Here is a 22,955-nt window from a genome sequence, read left to right as displayed (position 1 = left end):
TACAGTAAGTGATTTTTGAGAAATGCTGTTGAAAGTGGCTGACTCTCTGGGGTCGAGAAACGCGCCGGCGCGTTTTGCTGTTTTTTTTCCACATAGCAGCAACATAGACTTAAAATACTCCGTCATTTTTGGTCATATAAATAAAATCAATACATGATTATAAACTATAGAGGGTCTTCTTTTTTTTGTGTACACTCACATTAACATCAAAACCGTGTGCTTTTGTAAAATGAAGAAAATAAACAGGGTGTGCTTTCTGCCTCTCTGTCTCCGTTAATTTTTTTTCTGGTGCACGTCTCTAAACTTAAACAAAGCTCAGCGAATACTATTCACACAAGCATGAGCAAAATATCTTTATAATCATTTAAGTTTGTACTTTTAAAATATCTAATTCAAAACTAAAATAAATATTCTCTGTTTATGTAATCTATTAAAAAAGAGAGAGGTGTCAGCCGATCTCATTATCGTTCTCTCAGCTCATTATTCTGCTAATGTGACACGCCCACGGAGAGCGCGCGCTATTCAAACGCAAATGATCTGAAGCAACACATGCAAAGTGTCAACGCCCCTCATAAACGCAACATAAACACAACAAATGTAATCATCAGATTAATGTAGCCTACTATTTCTTCTTGCGAGGCTGTGTGAGGAGTAATCCTGGGACATTTACCTCAGAACATGTGCTGTTTTTTTTTCATTACGAGGAGCAACGGATCCATCTGATAAGTAAGTTCTTTATTATTATTGTTCTAATCGCGATAGTGTATGTAAACCGCAAAAAGACTGTTTAAATATGAATCGCGTCTGTGTGTGAATGAATGAACTGAACAGTTTTTACCAAACCCTATTACTATACTGAGATGAGTGAAAATCGACTGAAATATGTAGAAATAACGTTATAATGTCTTTGTATCAGCAACGTATTAAACTGCAAATTAATATTTATGCCCCAATATAGGCTCATAAAAACAACAAACGATATGCCTATGTTACAGACGAAATATGAAAGACAACATTTTGTTGACTAGTTTTGGATAGATTATTAACTGTTTAATGTAAAATATGCTACTGCCACATCGAATAAGCTTTTGTTCACCAATTTCTCCTCAAATGTTATATATTAGGCTATGTTTGTTTTGTCAAAAATAGAGTCATCAAGTAGGATGCTATTATAGTGTTTGTTCCAATGTAGGCTTTATTCAAACTAATGAATCCTTAACTTTGAAATATGTATGATAAAATGTATACTTTAGTTTTTACAAAGAAATATGAAATATCCATCTGAGAAGTAAGTTTTTTTATTAGTGTTCTAATCGCGATATCATAGTGTATGTAAACCGCAAAAAGACTGTTTAAATATGAATCGCGTCTGTGTGAATGAATGAACTGAACAGTTTTTACCAAACCCTATTGCTATACTGAGATGAGTGAAAATCGACTGAAATATGTTGAAATAACGTTAAAATGTCTTTGTATTAGCAACGTATTAAACTGCATATTAATATTTATATTCCCTAATATAGGCTATCATAAAAACAACAAACGATATGCCTATGTTACAGAAGAAATATGAAAGACAACATTTCGTTGACTAGTTTTTGGATAGATTATTAACTGTTTACTGTAGCCTAAACTATAGACTACTGCCACATTGAATAAGCTTTTGTTCACCAATTTCTGCTCAAATGTTAAATATATTAGGCTATGTTTGTTTTGTCAAAAATAAAGTCATCAACTAGGATGCTATTATAGTGTTTGTTCCAATGTAGGCTTTATTCAAACTAATGAATCCTTAACTCTGAAATATGTATGATAAAATGTATACTTTAGTTTTTACAAAGAAATATTACACTTGAAATATTGTTATTTTAATTGTTGCTGTAATTGTAACCTTTTTAATAAAATAGCAAATAATATATTTACAAGGTAGATGTAAACAAAATCTTAAAAGGTCAATATAAGCCTTCTCTTCAAATTATTTGTATTGTGTTTTATTAGTGACAAATTTGGGGAGAGGATACATATCCAAAACTTTCTGAAAATACAGTATGAGAATTAACTACACAATTACTAGAAATGTTCACCTTGGATATTATACAATTTGCAAGCAAAAATACAAGTGGAAAAATACTATTTTTTTATAGATGTTTCCAACTGTGAACCAATTTTGTAGTATATATACACATTTCTTTTCTTGTGTCCTTGTATTCTTTCTTGTGGCTCAGTGACACACCTGTGAAAAGCTCATTATGCAGGCTCATTAAGCAGGTCTTTTGTCTTCACAGGTGGGAATCAGACCATTATACATGAGTCACGCCCATTTCGCATATTGCCTTTCCAAACAAAAAGTGTTTTACTAAATTTAAATCAATGTATTGTTTTATGTGAATGATTTGGAAGGATGATTTTCAGATCATTTTGAAGCAAAAATCCTAGGCGAGAACATCCATTAGTCAAAGGTCTTGTGGACACATATTTAGTATGTGTTTTGTGGCCTTATTTCAGAGACTTTAAGTTTTAGTTTTTTCAATAACCATGCATAAACAATATTCTCTCAAAAATACAAACATGTACATACATCTTGCTAACATATTATGGTAGCCCTGTTTGTGCTATATAGAGTGAATTTACACCTTTGCCATTAACATGTTTATAAATAACTGAAAAAAGCACAAATGTTAGAGCATGTCAGAATGCTCCAGGACCCCAAAAACACATAGGACCCCAGAGGGTTAAGTTCAATCCAGCCTAATTTAGTTGAGCATAATGGAGGGCTAATTTGTTGTTGGTGTGAAATAGCATCATGCATTGTCAGAAATGCCACCAGAATTAAGAATTCAAAATATGTATTGTCCCTGTTATTGTATAACATAATAGTTAAGCAATATCACACAGGCAAGATTGCTCTTTTCAGAATACCAGCATTATTGCCAGCTCTACGTTGCCAATGAAAATAATTCAAAAAGCAGAACATTTGTGTTTCGTAGCAACTGTTTTGTTCTTGAATGATTTGGGATTTTTTTTTTGACTAAGATGAGTCAAGGACCCATTCATAAAGACAGAGGCTGCATCTGAAAATGGCATACTTCACGAGTTCACACAAATAAGTCAGATAGAATAAATTGTATGCATATTTGGCATGATGTCTGAGGAGAGGGCTCGGTATTTGGGCAGGACCCAGAGTACTCCCCCTGTATTCCTGACTGTGGAAGGAACAAGCCGAGAGTGAGGTGTCGGGGTGGTGGAGGGATGCTGAAAAACTGTCAAAGAATGTAGGTGAGTCGACTGAGTGCCTATATATATGCTTCCTCTCATGCTGATGGGATGGTCATGATGATTGTTGATGACAAGTTAATTGGATTGATTATTTGAACGTACTCCTCCCTAACTTTGTTTAGTGAAACATAATTTCATGAGTTTACACTTACAAATAAGTCAGATAGAATAAATGGTATTCATATTTGGCGTGCTGTCAGAGGAGAGAGCTCGGGGTTCGGTATTTGGCCCGAACACAGAGTACTCCCCCCAAAAGTTACAATAAATGCGGGACAGCCGCTAGAAACTATGTTGATGACCCCCCAAAAACTTGCGGAGTTCAAAGCTTATTGTGCCAATCGTAGGGAGGGAGTTTAGTCGCTGGATGGGGAGGGCTTCTTGCATCATCAGAAGGCAGTTCATTGTTGTGGCATCAGATGGGTGGTCTCGCAAGTGGTTGGCTGGGGATGGTCGTACGGGGTGAACTTCTGCGTAAACCGAAGAGGATAGCATAACTGCTGCAGTGGAAGCAAGTTGATAGAGAAACTAGCTCCTGCGGGAGGAGATGACACTGCTGCGTCAGTGGACCAAGCTTGTTTTTCAACTTGCTTTCCAACTATCCGATGGCAAATTGGATGGAGAATTGAATACTTGGGGGAAAGATGTAGGAAACACTGCTGCGGCAGTGAAGGTGAGTTGGATGGAGAAACAGAGCTCCTGCTGCTGCGGCAGTGGACCAAACTTGCTTTCGATTTGCTCTCCAACTATCCAAAGGCAATTTTGGACAGAGAACTGAGCTCCTGCGGAGACGGAAGAGAACGCTGCGGCAGCAGAGGAGCAAGTTTGGACGGAGTAACGGAGCACCTGCAGGAGCAGAGTAGATGACACAGCTGCGACAGTGGACAAACTTGCTTTCGACTTGCTTCCAAGTATCCTATGGTGAGTTGAATGGAGAATTGAGCACCTGCTGGAGCGGAAGAGATAATGGTTCCGCGGGAATGGAGCGAGTTGGAAGAAGAAATGGAACTCCTGTGGGAGTGGAGGAGATGACACTGCTGTGGCAGTGGGCCAAACTTGCTTTCTGAACTCAACTGTCCAAACAGTAAGTTGGACTAAGAACTGGGCTCCTGCGGGAGCAGAAAAGATAGAGCTGCTGCAGCGGTGGATCAAGTTCGGATGGAGTAATGGAGCTCCTGCGGGAGCGGTGTAGATTGTGCTGTAGTGATAAAACTTGGTTCTGACTTTCTTTTGAATTATCCGATGAGCCATTTGGGTGGAGAATAAGCTCCTGTTGGAAAGGAAGAGATGATGCTGCTGCGGTGTTGGAACCAAACTTGCTTTCGGCTTGCTTGGATTGGTGATGGGAGACTGAAGATATATATGAAATGGCCTTTTTTCATTTGGTCTGTTTTTCTCTGCTTTATCAAGTAAGAGATGGTTTCGTTGACTAGCACTGATAGATCTGTGATTGTGTGGTGGACTTTTGGGTTAAAGCTGGAAGTGATGGTGAGTTCTCAGCATCTGAGGAAACCGAAAAAAGCCAATATGAACATTCCGTAGAGTGTGCGGGTGGTGTTGGTGGATTGGTAGCCTTGGCGGAGGGTGGAGATACATTTAGTAAGTATGTCTAACGATATTGGTTGTCTGGCATCTGGGTGGGTAGGTTGGGTTTTTTGGATGACTTTGATGAGCATGGGTGTGGGAGAATTGGCTATCTGCTGAGGATGGCGAACCAAAAATTAGTTTGTGGAAAAATTGGATTCTACTTAGATAACCCTTGGCGGAGCTGGCTTGGAGGTTATTGATGCTGTTGAGATAAGATATGAATGAAGTGATAGTGAGCAGAGAAAATCGGGAAGTGATAGTGAGCAGAGAAAATTCGGGAAAAGGCAGGTTGTTTGTGGAGTGGAAAGACTTAAATCACTTCTATGCGGTTAGGTAGGATTGGAGGGTTCTGGGTCAAACAGCTTGAATTAAGAGAGGAATTAAGAGAGGCGTTGAGGAGTGGTTTCAATGGGTGGTTTATGTGAATATCAGCTGAGAGAGTCAGCTATTTGATTTTTGGACCCGGGAACATGTTTTGCAGTTATGATGAACTGATTGCAGGCTGCAATCCAAATGAGGTGTCTTTGGAGAAGCTTTAGTGCAGGGGAATTTGAGCGGCCTTTGTTGATGCAATGCACGGTTGCTTAGTTGTCGCAGTGCACTATGATTCTGTTAGTGGACCATTCTTTACCCAACAGGAAAGCTGCTATCACTAAAGGATACAACTCGAACAGCGCTGAGGATGTTAATGACTACGGTGAGTATAACAGCTGGGCGGGCCATGTAGACGCGAACCAACGGCCTTGGTAGAATCCCCTGAAACCGATGGAGGGAGCTGCGTCGGTGATCAGTTGGATATCCACAGGGAGAGAAATCAGATTATTATAGAAAAAGGACAGGCCATTCCATTGTTTAAGGAAGGTTATCCATAAACTGAGCTCGTTACAACATGAACTGCTTAGGGAGATTTGGTCCTCTAGCGCTTTAACTGAAGACGCAAGGAAGAGGAGATGTGAGATGAAAGGGCAGCCTTGCGGTATAATGCGCATCGCAAAGTTTAAATGGTCGAGCAGAGATAGTAGCTCGCGTTTAGAACAATTTGGATTTACTAGGAGGGTGGATACGACCAGAATAATCCTGTCAATTTTTTCCGGGGCAGTGAGGCCTGGAAGTTAACTGTGTCCAATTTAATGCCCAGAAATTCGATGGACGTGGCTAGACCCATGGTTTTGTCTTGGGCGATTGGAATACCGAGCTCAGTGAAGACTTTTAGGACTGTGAGAAGATGCGCTGCTGGGATGGAGTCGGGCGGTGAGATGTTTGGCTGAAAAACTGTCAAGGAATGTAGGTGAGTCGACTGAGAGCCTATGTATATGCTTCCTCTCATGCTGATGGGATAGTCATGCTGATTGTTGATAAAAAGTTAATTGGATTGATTATTTGAACGTGCTCCTCCCGAACGTTGTTTAGTGAATCAACATTTCGTGAAAAATAGTATGTGACAAAATAAGTGTGTCTGAATTCAAGGTACTCATAAAATGGTACGCGGATGATCTACTACTTCCGGCGAGATTCTGAAGTGTGCATATGATGGACACTACTTTCCCATGAAGCATCAGGAGAGGATTTGTGAATGGCAGTGAAGCAACAACTGATACTGGAAGGTCACATGACAATGACAACATGGTGGATGTAGTACATTTCATTCATACTACACAGAACATAATTTTAGATGTTGTGAAGTAATTACTTATTCAAAATTAGTACCTACTTAGATACTCTAAGAGTATCGGTGCGTCCCAATTCGAATACTATCCGTCCTAAATACTATTCGAAAACAGAATTAGTAGAGCCCAAATCATAGTATGTTGAAATGAATATTCCAAAGAAATACAGATGGTCTACTTTTTCCTGTCAGATTCCGAAGTGCAGATACTTGCTTACTCTAACGGCTAATATTGCCCAAAACCCATCGCATGTTGGATAGGGTTTGATTACAACTACAAACACGAGTGAAAAGTGTTCAAAAACTACAGTCATGGAGGACTGGTGGTTATGTAGAGAGGTTTATATAAAGGGGTTTGAGTGATTAATTATCAGTATCTAACCTGTATTTATTCAATGTTGTCCACATATTTCATTTGCAGCAGCATTGTGAACTTTTGTAATGCATCATTATATTCTAATTGCAAACACGAGGAGAGTCTGCGCATGAAATATCCACGACTGATCAACAAGCTACAACATTTCTCCGAAAATGGTAGAAAATTAGATTAGATTGAATGGAGTATTTTAACTGTGACAAGATGATTGACAGCAGTTTACGGTGACAGGATGCACACGACACAGCTGTCCTTTAAAGATGACTACTGTACCAAATTTTGCCAACTCTTTTACTAAACTCTCAAAAAAATAATAATCTAAACTTCAATCTCATAACATTATGTATGCAATTGTAATTGCAGTGTAAATGTATTTTAATAATTAGTAAAGGGGTTTGTTTATACTGATTTCATTTGATTAGTAATAGCCCTATGGTATATAGTGTTAATTCATGTAAGTAGTTGAAAGATGTTTACCAGTATGTCACTTATTAAATATTTACACTTGAAAACCTGCCCCCATAAATATCTGTGTATGGCCATACACTTAATATAATAAATAATATTACCCTATAAATGGCCACTTGTACTTAAAGATAGTCCACTTTCATGACTGTTTGTTAACACACTTAAGTATATTCTTTGAAAAATATTATTTCTGTATAAATAAAGTGTACATCTTTTTCACAAGGGAATGCATAAAGATAAGAGAAGATACAAGGCTGAAGATGTAAATAAATATGCAGGTTCTGCGTTTTTCTTCGCCTTCGACACACAAGCCAGAAATAGATCCAGTCGGAGCGGCAAAGAAAGGTTTAAGCGTGAGATTCACAAACACAAGCTGGACTGTTCTCTGCACCTATGGAATTTCCAACATCTATTCCATTTACTTCAGTAAATAGAGCAATTCACCTGGGAAATTTACTGTGTTTCCTGTGTTTTTCATAAAGGAAAATATTCAATTATGTCCTCATAAAGCTCATGTTTGGGTTAAGAGTTGGGAAATTGAGGTCAGGATCCAAAAGGAGTTTATTTACTCATATGTAACTCCAATTATAGTACCCAAAAATGAAAATGTTGTCTTTATTTATTTACCCTCAAGTCATTCCAAGCCTGTATGACTTTGAGTCTTCCATGGAGCAAATAAATATGTTGTGAAGATCATTGGGAACCAAATTATATTGGACCCTATTAACTTTCGTTGTATAGACATAAAACATGTTTTCAAAATATCTTTTTGTATTTCACAGAAGAAAGAACGTCATACAGGTTTGGAACGTAATGAGGTCGAGTAAACAATTTAGGTGAAACATACCAAGACTTCACTTAGATTTGCACTACCATTCAAAAGGTTTGGGTCAGTAAGATTTTGTAAAAAATATTTTTAAACATTAAAAGGATGTATTTAGGCCTATTTGTTACCGTAAAAACAGTAATATTGTGAAATATTATTACAATATTATTAGCTGTTCTCTATGTGTGAATATATTGTAAAAAATAATTTATTCCTGTGATTAAAGCTGAATTTTCAGCATCATTACTCCAGTCTTTAATATCACATTATCCTTCAGAACTCTTTCTAATAATATGATTTGCTGCTCAAGAAACATTTATGATTATTATTATCAATGTTGAAAACAGTTCTGCTGCTTCATATTTGTGTGGAAATCAATGAATCATGCTGAATTGTATAATGAGTACTTTCTGACCCCAAATCAAATGTTTTTTCAAATACATTCACATTTATACGTGTGATCTGGTGACACAAAGGTGTATTTAATGTGTAGGCTATATCTGTTGGCCATAAATAATTTGTTGTTTTTATATATGGAGGTGATGTTCTCTAAGTCACATAATAAGAAAAGGACCAATATTATTATGATTGTAGTGTAAATGAAGCAGCTTTACACGTGTCACATTGACATTGACCGGCTGCTCCTGCATTAGATACATAAATAGATGCTGTCCGTTACATTAAGGGATTCGCAGAGACAGCGTTGGTGTGGAGGCTGAGGATCCTTCCAGATGTCGTTGTGTGATGTGTCCCTCCTGTCATCTCACTGACATCTCCACTGCCATCACGTTTCATCAGCACCATAATTAATCACCCCTCTAACAATGTGCTGGCTGGGACCGATCCGACAGTCGTGACGAGAACACAGGCTCTGCCAGGTCCTCTGTGCCGCGGCGCGCCAGTAACAGCGTCGCCAAATCTGGAGCGTTGGTGTCACGCTGTCTCTCCTCCATAACGCCGCTACGGCTTCATTCTTATTCATTAGCCAGTTTCACACAATGAAGCGGACATCCATAAGCAAATTATTCCCCTGCTCGCCTCTTTCAATCACGCTTATTATCAGCTCACTTCTAAACCGAGAATCCTGGGAAAAGCACAATGTCAGACAATTATGATAATTCTCACCTGTTTTGCAACTGCGAGTCATTCTGAATTTGTCTGTATTACAGTAATTGACTTCAGTTTATGCAGTATGCCTCACTGGTCGAAAAGAAATAGATAAAGATGATTTTGTGCCAAATACCTGAGGCCTGTACCATGATGGTAGTTGAACAAACTCAGGGTTACAGGATTAGTTTAGAGTTGACAAAACCAAACCAATCCAACCAGGCTTTGTTGGTACCATGATGCTGATCATCAACTTTCTCTGTCAACCCAGGCTTTGATCCTGAGTTTAGGAGTTTAAGTGTGACATCAGTAGCGAACAGCCAATCACATGTTGAAAAAGAGTGAAACTGAGATTAATTTCTCGCGAGAGAAGCAGCGAAATTCACTTATTAAATAAAAGTATTAAAATAGTAAGAATGTAAACAAATTTACACAGCAAGAAGAAAACAGCTGTCTATGAAAGAGGACAACTAAAAGAAAAAGTCTCGCTACTGTATATCAGTGCAAGTAAAAGTTTTGAAGTAATTTTATACAGCTGATAAAGGTATAGAGAGAGTTGAACATTTAAGCTCACATGTAGTCATTTTATAGCTTCATCTATTGATGCTAAAGCGTATATATATTACCTTTATATATTTATTCAATTAAACTGCGTAATAATAATTGATGAACTAAAATTGTACATGTGTGATTGATAAATCGTATAATAATTACATAAATAATATCTAAATCATACAAATTTATTATTCTAAATAACCATCACTTAAAACCAGACGGTTTTGTCTTTAAATATCATTTGCTATGTAGTGACCTTTAATTTGGAGTAGAAACAGGTGGAGTCACTTTATCGCAGACGACATGTGTCACTTTGCTCACAGCTGATTGGTCCAAGTTCAGTTTGCAACCTCTTACCTGGAACATAACCTGCCCCGGACCAGGTTAGCCGTGTAGAGTAAGTTACTATGGCGATATACACTGCTAAAAGCCAAACCACTTTCATGGTCCCTAAAACCCAGGGTTGACGCAAACTAAACTGAAACATAGCTGGCTAGCCACCTAAACCGGCTTCATGGTATAGGCCCCTGGTGAAACTGTAGATTTAAACCCATTTTACTTTCATAAAGTATTTTTTTTTATAAAGCAGCTCAAATAGCAGAGCATGATGTTTGCAACACCAAGGGCATGGGTTCGATTCGGACATGCATGAGCTTATGCCTTTAATGAATGTGAGTCACTTTGGATAAAAGTGGCAGATAATGAGTGAAGGAAGTTTTAAATCATGGATGATATTGCATTGGATTGCATTGTGAATACCACACGGTGCTTTTGTCCAGAATTAAATACTGAGCTTTTGAATTGAGTCAAGATTCACTGGTCTTCAATTTGATTCAAATCTGATTCAAAACACTGAACATCAGTTTGATTCAATAACTTTTGCAATTAATTTTAATTTAATTTAAATAAATTCTTCCTTTAATGTAGACTGTTTATGCCTAATGCATTTCCTGAACATATAAAATTACTTAAATAATTTGTTTAAACTACTACCGCATGTTTTATTCAGCAAATACTTAATCCAGTTATCATTTTAGGAGTAAAAAATATGCTGCATTTTTAATCCAATTTTGTGAGATACTTTCTAAACACCTTGAAGTTGAAAATTCACAAGTGTAGTCCATTGCAGTGCAGTACATATATACTGAAAATTTGCATTAATACTGCAAAGTGTGCAAAGTACAGTAAAATGCTATTTAGAACACAGTCTGTTTGTGTGAGCACAAAAAAGACCTGAATCAGTGTGTCTTAGTTCACATATTGGTTTAGTTTGTCACTTTGTGGCTGTGACCTTTTCATGCACTGTTCATCAATGCGCTCTCTATCAAGCATCATAATGCATGAAACTTTTTATCAACCATTATTGCCAACATGTCCAGTAAGAAGGGCTGCGTTCACATACCGCTCACCATAAATAACACACAAAAACACAAGTGAAATTACACGCAGTTGCTTTAGAATGACATCCCCAAATAATAGCTTTATATTTACTAAAGAAAACATGAGTGGTGTTTCCCTGTGCCAAAGCAAATGTAACTTTAACTACTACACTTAAGGGTTTGCTCCAATCCCATATTGTAAGAGCATTAGTGATGCTAGTCTTTGCACACAACCACTAATGATTCTGTACGGCACACGACTACGATTCAGCTTGGTAACCTCTCACATCTGGAAGTGTTTTTCTACTTTGCATAGAACAAGAGATCAGGTCGCAACATGATGAAAATTAATTCTATAACTTCAGAAAGAAAACTCACAGGGTCTGATAGTTTAGCAACCTTTAATGGGAACAGATGGAGGCGGTTCACAAGGTTCACGTAAGTGATATCTGTAGAATTTTAAAATGGCACAGAATTCATTACCTGCGCACTGCATCTGTGAACTCTCGGCTAACCAAACCAGATGAGGTCAGATTATTATCCAACTTGCTGAAGCAGAAACTTGCTTTTGCGCCTGAAGGGAAAGATACCGACAGTCTGAGACCTTGGCGTTGGCAAAAAAATGATTATTAACGTTTAGGTGTGGAGTTTTAAAAACTGTAAGCAAAAAGAGAGGAAGGAAGTGCTGTAAATCGTGACGTCAAAAGCAGGTGTTGCATTTACTGTATTCAGATTTTATATTGGACATCAAACACAGCAACACATTTGTTTATCAGAGAAATAAACAAAAAAGCTATTTCCCATGCTCATCTTTCTTCAGTGTGTAATGTTGCTGTTTGAGCATGAAAACGTTCTTCTCTATATCAGTGTCAGTGTTTCTGAACTCCTGAAACGCCTCCATTGTAGTCTTGAGTTTCTTCCGGGGAGCAAACACGTCACAATATTCCTCATTTAAATAATTCATACGCAGAATAAAGGGGCGGGGCCTGGTTGAACTGCCGGTTATGGTAAGGGGCGGGACATTTCCCAAACACACTCAAAGCTCTCGACCAATCACAACACACTGATCCAGCCGACCAATCAGAGCACAGTGTGCTTTTCAGAAGGAGGGGCTTCATAGAGATAGGAACTAAACAGAGCGTTACTGACAGACTGGGAAGAGACGAGCTGCAACAATGGAGAATATGAGGAAAATGATCAACATTCAAGCAGGAAAACCTGTTCTAGTAGAGACAAAAAAACAACATCAAGACTTTCTAAAAGGGCATAATAGATCAGACAGACAGACAGACAGACAGACAGATAGATAGATAGATAGATAGATAGATAGATAGATAGATAGATAGATAGATAGATAGATAGATAGATAGATAGATAGATAGATAGATCTACTGTGCAATAAGCAAAAGAATGTTGAGGCAAATTGGAGTAATAAAGGCCAGTGAACTAGAATGACTCTTAGACAATACTGCTCTTTTGTTTCCTAAGCTTAAAACAACCTTGGGATATAAACACAGCGTCTGAACTGCGTGCTCGTTTGTGAGCGGTTTAAGATGGAATCGCAAATGCTTCTGGGGGAATCCAGAGGTCTGATGGATAAGAATTGAAATGCTGATCAATAGAGATCACAGCCCAAATGAAGAGTGATTTAATTGGCTTAGTGTTATTGACTGATGCGCCCGTCTGCTGTTTGTTTGGCTGCGATTCCACACCAATTTCATGGATTCTCAGTGGAGAAGCGCTAATAGCCACCTCTTCAGACAAACCTTCAATAAGGGACGTCTAAAGTAACTCAGACAGGTGTCTGTCACACTTCAATTTGGAGAGACTTCAGATCCCTTTGGAAAGCCTGTGAATTGCAAATATTTGAATGATGCAGGTGGTATCTGGCCATTAAGTTACGAGAGTAGTCTGCACGACTTGAAAGCATGTCGATTCACATGTTGTTTTTGTTCCGAACACATGCACAACTGTGAAAAAGATGGGCAATAATAATACTAAGCATGACGCGCAACAGTCGATTTTAGAACTGTAACTGCAAATATCCATTAACCACAGATAGACTGAGGATGAAAATAGATAAACATTTTAATGGGATTCCAGAAAATTATAAAAAGGAGGGATATGACAGTCAGTGTGACCCAAGGACCTTAATGAATTCTTTAAAATGTGCTGATGAAATCAGTTTTGCAGATAGAGCAGCGAGCTTCAAGAGTCTCAAAGGCACGCTATTATGGAAAAGAGGAGCGACGTGCACAGAATTTCAACTCACCATGAGACACTTTCAACTTTTCGAGAAGCTTCTAATCAAACATGGTAAATGAAGATAATTCAGATTCCTCACCCTGGTTGAGATTTTTCATGAACATCCCAAATGAAATAGACATTGTTTAGCCACAGAGATAATTCGTCATTCAATTTGTTTCTAAACTACCAGCACGCCATTTCACTGCACTTCCTGTCATCTAACTATTAAATAGTTATGTATTACTCATATTTATAGTCTAATGCAGAACATGTTCATTTGAAAAGAGTCACCAGATGTCATGAATGATTTATAGAGGCCAAATAATGCGGCATTAAAAAAGCATACTAAATTCTTCTGGATTCTGCGATGAATATTAATAAAGGTTATTGCTGATGCAGGTTTTAATTTCTGGCTCTTAATAAATGATGGATAAGGACTCTATAAAGCTTAAATAAAGCTTGTTTAAGTAGCGAGCACTCACCTGAAATGCAGTTAGTGTGAGAAATTCAGAACTCCATCTCATTAGCATCTGCTGTCACAGGACGTCATTAGAACACTGAACACACACACACACACACACACACACACACACACACACACACACACACAGAGAGAGAGAGAGAGAGAGAGAGAGAGAGAGAGAGAGAGAGAGAGAGAGAGAGAAGAGAGAGAGAGAGAGAGAGAGAGAGAGAGAGAGAGAGAGACTGAGTAAGTGCAAAAGCCGTAAGCTGTTTCACCACTGTCTGCAATCGAAATATCATATGCTTTTTATAGTTTCTCTAGTGTATGTCTGGAGAATTGAATCATATTGTTTAGTTCATGTTGTTTGTTTTTTTTAGACCACATTTACATTACATGGTTCAAGTGAACCAATTCCAAGTCATATTTAATTGAAAAGGCGACATTGGCGAATGACGTGACGGTGACCAACCACAATCTTTTCAATAGCGCAATGGAGGACGATAGTTTTCATAGTTTAGTCATAGTCACCATGTGAGTTCTGAGTTCTTTCATTAGTTGTCAGTTTCAAATCAGTCCACACCTGTTCCTACTTACGTTGATCATCAGCCTCTGTGTGTATTTAAATGGATAGATCACTCTAAAAGAAAAATGTTGTCTCTTTGATAAAGTTCGGGTAAGCTTCGGTTTATATCCACTGATACATTTTGAAAATTATACATATTATAAACTGCTCAATTAATATGGTTAGTTTTATGATTTCTTTAGGAACTTTTTGAAGCATCAAAGTGTCAGTTGTGTAGCTGTCAATGGAGGGACACAAATCTCTCAGATTTCATCAAAAAGATCTTCATTTGTGTTTTGAAGATGAACGAAAGTTCCCTTTCGTTGTCACTCCGAGTTACGTCGGATGACGACGAATGGGGTTTCGCTTAGAAAGCCTATCAACTTCGAGTATTACAAAACGAGCCAATGGCAAAGAAATGCCATGGGTCTGCGGAATTTGCATGGCGTAACTCCGCCCCACCTCGTGGGTATAAAAGGAGGAAGCCGGCAGCAAGCAGATATGTTTTCGCTTCGGAGCCAAGTGTATTCTTCTCTCCACAAGCCATCTCTGAATTGTCAGCTTTACAAACGAGTACCTCGAGTGTTGGTGTGACGGCGATCTACGGCGAGAGCGTGCTTCCTGCTGATCTGTTGCAGTGGTCTGCCAGTCGGTGCGTTTCTCCCCGGGTGCTTCAACACTTGAGTTTTCTCTCACTAAAAGAGCTTACACGTGGCACGTCTTTTTAAAGATGGCTCGCCCGTGCATTTCTGGTTGCAGCGGACTGGTATCGGACTCTGATGGGCACGAGCGCTGTCTAGTGTGTTTGGGCTTTGATCATGCTTGAACAGCGCTCGTGGGTGACTCATGTTCTCGCTGGGAACGTGATCATCGCGTCATATATAGGTCGAGACTCGGTGAACTCGCAAGAGTGAGAGTCCCCTCATCCACCCCCCGATCTTCGGCTGGTGGCCAGGGTGACCTGAGGGTTACGGTCTGGATCTAGGCGCCGACTATGTGTCCGTGACCCCAGCCCCCCTCTTCAATGACGGTGCCCGCTAGTGAACTGCTGATTCCCGCGAGTCTACCCTCTGGTGGCCCGCGTGTTTCAGTTGAAGCTACAGAGGAAGATGCCATGTCTGTTGCAGCATCACTAGGTGGGTTTGAGTCTTCTGGAAGTGAGGGCTCGTCACAGCTGCCACCTTCCGGTGTGCATACGGCTGTGCCTGAGTCTGATCCGGAGATGACGACCATGCTTTCCTGGGACGATGGGTTTTGGGTAAGGCCGCCGACCCTCGTCCACGGCAAACCCCAATACCTCTCTTCCCGGACGTGCATGATGAGATCTCGAAGTCCAAGAAGACCCCCTTGTCTTCTCGGGACCGCTCGCTGATCTCATCCGCCTTTCCTCCCCTCGATGGGGCCGCTGCCCATGGGTACACTGGGGTTCCCCCGGCTGAACGCTCTGTTGCGATGCTATGTGTCCTCAGAGTGCTTCTTCTCGGCGCAATCCTAAGCACCCGCCCGTGGCCTGTAGTTTTTCGTCTACGCTTGTGGCGAGATCCTATAGCGCCACGGGACTGGCAGCCGCCTCACTGCATGCCATGGTCATTCTGCTGGTCCACCTGACCCAGATGCTCATGGACCTGCACGAGGGCGGGACTGACGCAGGGCTCTTCACTGAGCTGCGCGCCGCCACTGACCTTGCTCTCTGAGCGACGAAAGTGGCCGTACGCTCCCTGGGTCAGGTGATGCTCACCAGTCTGTGGCTGAACCTGTCTGATGTGCTGGATGTCGCGCGGACCCGTCTGTCCGACATTCCCATATCCCAGGTCGGCCTCTTCGGCGGTGCGGTTGAGGGCTTGCCCAACAGCTCTCAGCCGCCCATGAGCAGAGTGAGGTTGATTCTGTCCCGACGGCCCCGCCGTCCGCTCAGATCCCTCGTCTGCCCACCGCCGAAGGCGCCCTCCCGCGGCTCCCACCCCGCCCGTTCACGGGCCGGCTCTGGGGGCCGCGGGCGGACGCCATAGCCCTCTCCAGCCCCGCCCCCCGCTACACGCCGGGTTAAGCGGCGCTCGTGAGACGGGCACCTCGGCGATGGAGCAGACGGCCCCGCCGTCCGCTCAGATCCCTCTGTCTGCCCACTGCCGAGGGCGCCCCCCCGCGGCTCCCACCCCGCCCGTTCACCCGGGTCGGCTCTGGAGGCCGCGGTCGGACGCCACAGTCCTCTCCAGCCCCGCACCCCGCTACACGCCGGGTTAAGCGGCGCTCTTGAGTTGGGCTCCTCAGAGATGGGACTCAGTTCTTTCCAGGAGTTGGTAGCAGGACCACTCCTTTCCCCGGGGAGGGCCGGGGAAGAATCCTTATTCTCCAAAGAGCTGATTCTCCCGTCTCTGAGCACAGAGTTCTCGGACGTCACAGAGCGCCGCCCACAAGCCGTGCTCTCCTCGTCCCCCTCTGTCCCAGAGGTGGTTGACATGGCGTGCCGTCCACGGACGGCTTCGCCGCTGTCCCCCTCTGTCGCCAGACCCCTGGCAGAGCAGGCCCCCGCGGGACGACCAGCCTGGTCCTCCCCTGGCCCCCTCTGCCAGGGCGCGGTTGCTAACTGTGCCCCCTCTCCGGGCCGCTATGCCGTCCACATCTGGGCCAGTTACTCCGCTTCGCTGCCCCTCCGGGGGGACGCCTGTGGCTCGCATGATCCCGTTGGTTCAGTTCCTGGGAGCCTGGCTAGAGCTTCCCCGTCTGTCCCACTGGATCGTGCGTACCGTCAGGCTCGGCTATGCGATTCAGTTCGCACGGTCTCCTCCCCGCTTCAGGGGAGTCCGCTCCACTTTGGTCGGTGGCAATGCCCCTATCATGAGAGCAGAGATTGCCACCCTGCTGGCGAAGGGTGCAATCGAGACTGTCCCTCCAGCCGAGATGAGGTCCGGCTTCTACAGCCCCTACTTCATTGTCCCCAAGAAGACCGGTGGGTTACGGCCTATCCTGGACTTGCGCGTGCTGAACCGCTCCCTTCACCGGATGCCGTTCAAGATGCTCACCGCCAAACGCGTTTTCGAATGCATACGGCCCCAGGATTGGTTTGCAGCGATCGACCTGAAGGACGCCTACTTTCATGTCTCCATTCTTCCTCGACACAGACCGTTCCTCCGGTTTGCTTTCGAGGGGCAGGCATACCAGTACGCGGTTCTCCCTTTCGGGCTAGCCCTGTCTCCTCGCATCTTCACGAAGGTCGTCGAGGCGGCCCTTGTTCCCCTTCGAGAACAAGGGGTTCGCATCCTGAGTTATATCGACGACTGGCTGATCCTAGCTCACTCTCGAGATCAGGTTTGCGAACACAGGGACCTAGTGCTTCGGCACCTAGCCCGTCTGGGCCTTCGGGTCAACTGGGAGAAGAGCAAACTTTGCCCCGTGCAGAGGATCTCTTTTCTCGGTATGGACATCGACTCGGTCGCCATGTCCGCGCAGCTTACGAGCGAGCGCGCGCAGTCACTGCTGACTTGCCTAAGACAATTCGAGGGCAAGAGTGCGGTTCCACTGAAACTTTTTCAGAGGCTCCTGGGGCATATGGCATCTGCAGCCGCGGTCACGCCGCTCGGATTGCTTCATATGAGACCGCTTCAGCTTTGGCTTCGCGACCGAGTCCCGAGGTGGGCATGGCAACACGGCACGTTCCGAGTACCAGTTACTCCGACCTGCCGTCAGTTCTTCACCCCGTGGGCGAACCTCGGTTTTCTCAGGGCCGGTGTCCCCCTGGCACGAGCTTCCCGGCATGTTGTTGTTTCAACAGATGCCTCCACCACGGGCTGGGGCGCCATGTGCAATGGACATCCTGCTGCGGGCTCCTGGACAGGACCCCAGCGACTGTGGCATGTCAATTGCCTCGAGTTGTTGGCAGTACGCCTTGCCCTGCACCGCTTCCGGGCGTTGCTCAGGGGTCAACAGGTACTAGTCCGTTCAGACAATACCGCCACTGTGGCGTACATCAACCATCAAGGTGGTCTACGCTCCCGCCGTATGTCACAACTCGCTCGCCACCTCCTCCTATGGAGTCAGAAGCATCTGAGGTCGCTTCGAGCCATCTTCATTCCCGGAGCGCTGAACTGTGCAGCCGACGAGCTCTCACGGCTTCAGCCCCTCCCTGGAGAATGGCGACTCCATCCCCAGTCGGTTCAGCTGATTTGGGACCAGTTCGGGGACGCGCAGATAGATCTGTTTGCCTCTCACGACTCGACCCATTGCGCCCAGTTCTATTCCCTGACCGAGGGCACGCTCGGCACGGATGCTCTGGCGCACAGCTGGCCGCAGGGCCGCAAGTATGCGTTTCCCCCAGTGAGCCTTCTTGCGCACACTTTGCGCAAGGTCAGGGAGGACGAGGAGCAGGTCATTCTGGTTGCCCCTTACTGGCAACCGGACCTGGTTCCCCGAACTAGTACTCCTCGCGACAGCACCTCCCTGGCCGATCCCTCTGAGGAAGTACCTTCTTTCTCAGGGACGGGGTACCCTATGGCACCCTCGTCCCGATCTTTGGAACCCCCACGTGTGGCTCCTGGATGGGACGAGGCAGGTTTGAGTACCCTACCACCAGCGGTGGTGGCTACCATCACTTCCGCTAGAGCGTCGTCCACGAGACACGTCTATGCGTTGAAGTGGAACCTCTTCGTCAACTGGTGCTCTTCTCACCGAGAAGACCCCCGGAGATGCTCGATCAGTGTTGTGCTTTCCTTCCTTCAACAGGGGCTGGAGCGAAGGCTGTCTCCCTCCACCCTGAAGGTCTATGTTGCCGCCATTGCCGCACATCATGACCTCATCGAAGGTAAGTCGGTGGGGAAGCACGACCTGGTCATCAGGTTCCTGAGAGGAGCGAGGAGACTAAACCCTCCTCGTCCTCCTCTCGTTCCCTCTTGGGACCTCTCAGTGGTTCTAACTGCCCTGAAGAGTGCTCCCTTTGAGCCCCTGCAATCAGTCGAGCTTAAGTTCCTGTCTATGAAGACAGCGCTCCTGGTTGCACTGGCCTCCATCAAGAGGGTTGGGGACCTGCACGCATTCTCTGTTGACGAAGCGTGCCTGGAATTTGGGCCGGCTTCCTCTCACGTGATCCTGAGACCCCGGCCTGGATACGTGCCCAAGGTTCCTACCACTCCCTTTCGGGACCAGGTGGTGAACCTGCAAGCGCTGCCCTCGGAGGAGGCAGACCCAGCCTTGGCACTGCTCTGTCCAGTACGCGCTCTCCGCGCCTATGTAGACAGAACGCAGTGTTTCAGGACCTCAGACCAGCTCTTTGTTTGTTATGGTGGGAAGCTGAAGGGAAAGGCTCTCTCCAAGCAAAGGTTGTCTCACTGGATAGTGGACACCATTGCTTTGGCTTACCAGCAGCAAGGTCGACCGTGCCCCCTTGGTGTGACTGCCCACTCCACCCGGAGTGTGGCGTCCTCTTGGGCTCTAGCGCATGGTGCCTCGCTAACAGACATCTGCAGAGCTGCAGGCTGGGCGACACCTAACACATTCGCCAGATTCTATAATCTCCGAGTGGAGCCTGTGTCCTCTCGTGTACTCGCTTCAACCAGCTAGTACCGGACCCGCTCAGGTGTCTTCGCTTGCTCGCCATTCCACTCCACGGACTGGATACGTGCGATATTTTCCTCAGGTGAGCTTTTCCGAAAGCCCTGAGCTCCTCCAGCACTCCTGACGTCGGCGCCAGTGTCTATTGCCTGCGCGTCGGCTAGGTGCCTCCCGTGTGCATGGTCCCTCCTCTGAGCGACCCCCACATGTGTATTTCCACTGTAAGCCTCTCTGAGCGTGTGTCTTTCCCTTGGCAAGCCACCTTGCCACCCCTGGGGTTGAAATATTCCACCTGCGGCTGGACACCCCAGTGTTTTCCATATGCTTCCTTCGGGTCATATGTGTATTCTCTAAGTCCCCCCCCCCCCCCTCCGGGCTGGCATTAATTGCATACTTCCCCTAAGCTTGGGATATGCTTCCCAGTGTACCATGGTATTCCTGTGATAAATGGAGTCCTTTGTCCAGGCTGACAGGGATCTCGATTTACGCAGGGCACTGGAAGACAGCTGAGAAGGTGGCGTGATTAGACTGGTAACCCCATTCGTCGTCATCCGACGTAACTCGGAGTGACAACGAAAGGGAACGTCTACGGTTACGTATGTAACCCTCGTTCCCTGAGTAGGGAACGGAGACGTTACGTCTGCCTGCCACTTTCCGCTGTACCGCGGGGATCGCCTGAGCTCAGTCTTGGCTCCTCAGCGAAGAAACATATCTGCTTGCTGCCGGCTTCCTCCTTTTATACCCACGAGGTGGGGCGGAGTTACGCCATGCAAATTCCGCAGACCCATGGCATTTCTTTGCCATTGGCTCGTTTTGTAATACTCGAAGTTGATAGGCTTTCTAAGCGAAACCCCATTCGTCGTCATCCGACGTAACGTCTCCGTTCCCTACTCAGGGAACGAGGGTTACATACGTAACCGTAGACGTTTTACAGGGTTTAGAATGATATGAGGGTGAGTAAATGATGACAGAATATTCATTTTTGAGTGAACTAAGTTCTCCTCTGTTCATTTTCTTGTGCTGACTTCACGTGAATTGTGTTTAATCTTGATATCTGTGTTTATTAAATATCGTTTCTTCATTTATCCTTTGGATTCAACTACACGCTAACCCCTGACAAAAAAAAAGGAGTTGCTTTTATACAGTGCACCAAAGCTCATTCAAAAACGTTCATTCATTCAAGATCCCTCACATGAATTACAATTATCGCCTAGAAGAAACACGTAAAATGATCATACTAAAATCCTTTGATCCGTCCCACTGAAAACTTTCACTGCTCAGTTGCTGCAGAAATTATTTCAGATGTTTCTTCCAAAAATCCTTAATAAAAATAAAAATAGACACAAACATCTGAGAAGCAGGAGACTTCAAAAGACACAGGACAGTCTCTCGTTGTGCTGGTCATTCACGCTGCAGGCCAGTGCATCGCATCAAAGCAGAGGTCTCAACTTCGCTTATGGCTATGAAATATGCAAGCACTGCACGCGATTCTGATATAAGACCCGAATCACAGCGCTTTACTTCTGCTACACGCGCAGTCAGCACTGCTAGATTAACACAGAGAAACCAGCAGCACAGCACCTTTAATAATGCATACTCACTCATGCATATTCTTTGCATCTTGTCAAGCAAGCCGGAATTAAACATGTTTATCATCTCAAAAACTGACACGTTTTACACTGGCATTCTTTATTGAGCCACGGCTGAATGGCCATTTCTCTCGCAGCACGGACAGAATTCATCCTGTTATAATTCCAGACGGATACTTATGTGAGCAAAACGGGTGAAAATTTAGTGCTGGGACATCCATTCTGTCAGACCTGTAATTAAATGGGCAGTGCTGACAAAGTGGAGGACAGTGAAGTAATCAGCAGAATATTCTCCAGGAAGTAATTACACATCTCATTCATCGCGCTTAAACACTTCAGAAGATGACGTACAAAGCGTAAAGATTTGCATTTAATGTGCTCAGCAAAAGGATCCAGAACAGCGATTTCCCTGGAGAAACACAAAGAAATCGTCCGGCTAGTAGATTTCTGCATTTCTTTTACTCAATATGCAATGAATTATGCTCGATAAAAACTTCTGGATGAGCCCTTGTGTGACGCAGCAGGGCGAAATGACAAAGAAGTGGATCACTTTGCTCCAAAACAATCGTTTTGGCTTCATTTGAGACTAAAGTGTCCTGCAGGAAGGAAAAATCACAAATGAGATCTCTTTAATGTCTTAATCATTTCTCCTCCAGCTGTGAGATAGAGCCAATGGAGATTTTGCTGAAACAGTAATGTGTCTCATAGAGTTTCAAAAGAGGTTTCTATGTCACAAACTGTGCTCACTTTAAATATCACCAAAATCTGTAGTCAAAAAGTCAGGGCTCTCAATATGAAATCAAAAATGCGTCCAACAGCAAATAGCTGAGCTGCTGTCCACATTTATTTTATCACTCTCTTTTTACTTGTGTGTTACTTTTAAGTGAGCAAATAGCAACATGCTGAAACCCTCAGAACACACTAGAAACGTCTCGGTTACGTATGTAACCCTCGTTCCCTGAAGGAGGGAACAGAGACGTTACGCCAGTGACTGACGAAATGGTGGTTTCGCTAGAGAGCCCTGTCACCTTCGAGTATTAGAAAAAGAGCCAATGGTATGAAAATACCATGGGTCTGCGAAATTTGCATCGCAAACTCCTCCCCACTACGTGGGTATAAAAAGAGCCGCTAGTGCAATCTCGTATTATGTTACTTGCTGAGAAGCCGAGACTTTGCGCCCCGGCCGTTTCAGCTGTACAGCGTAGTGGCATGCGGACGTAACGTCTCCGTTCCCTCCTTCAGGGTTACAAAGGTAACCAAGACGTTCCCTTTCAGTCAGTCACTACGAGTTACGTCAGTGACTGACAAAATGGGGG

This window comes from Siphateles boraxobius, unplaced genomic scaffold, assembly GCF_051911475.1.
Source record: "Siphateles boraxobius isolate OS27281-9 unplaced genomic scaffold, OSU_SipBor_1 22, whole genome shotgun sequence".
Taxonomy (NCBI): domain Eukaryota; kingdom Metazoa; phylum Chordata; class Actinopteri; order Cypriniformes; family Leuciscidae; genus Siphateles; species Siphateles boraxobius.
Note: the sequence above shows the minus strand (reverse complement) of the source record.